Source organism: Buceros rhinoceros, unplaced genomic scaffold (assembly GCF_000710305.1).
Source record: "Buceros rhinoceros silvestris isolate BGI_N320 unplaced genomic scaffold, ASM71030v1 scaffold16991, whole genome shotgun sequence".
Classification (NCBI taxonomy): Eukaryota; Metazoa; Chordata; class Aves; order Bucerotiformes; family Bucerotidae; genus Buceros; species Buceros rhinoceros.
In genome coordinates this window covers 21,356-22,033 of record NW_010392668.1, presented here as the reverse complement: position 1 = coordinate 22,033, position 678 = coordinate 21,356, and positions in this window count along the sequence as shown.

The following is a 678-nucleotide window of genomic DNA, read 5'->3' as shown; positions in this document are numbered from 1 at the left end:
CACACGTGAGGCTGTTTTCCGGCGGCCACACCTGGCCAGGAACGTGTTACGAAAGAGCACGCGAGGCCCCGCCTCAAACCTCTGGCACAACATCACAGCGGATAGTAATAATCCTCATCTTCATCTTCTGAAACCCAGTTAGAGCTGGCGAGCGAACGCGCAGCTGTGACAGAGTGGCACACAGGAGTGATTAACAGCCAAGCCCAAGGTTTCAACATTGTTTTTGTCCTGTGTGAGAGGACAACGTGGAATCCCCGCAGCTGCGGGCAGACCATGGTTTTTGTCCTGTGTGAGAGGACACCGTTGAATCCCCGCAGCTGCGGGAAGGGAGCGGGCAGCAGGCAGAGGGCAGGGACGTCCCCCAGGTTCAGATGTGGCTGCTATGGACGTAGCTGTGACCCAGGGAGAGATGTCCCCAGCCTGTTCCCTTCCCCAGCAGTGACGTGGTGGCCCTGCAATGGGGCAGGTGTGGGCAGGAGGAGGCTGGCACACTCTGTCCTACGCTGCACCCGCGGTCGGATGGGTTTGGTGCGGAGCCACCGTGCAGAGGCCCCCAGCACTCTCGGGAGTGGGAGCTCAGCACCACGTGGGCTTTGCGGCTCTCCCCGCCTTGGAGATGGATCCTCGGCTCGCTGGGAAGCCGCCGGCTCCTGCGTGGGCAGCAGCCATGGAACAGCG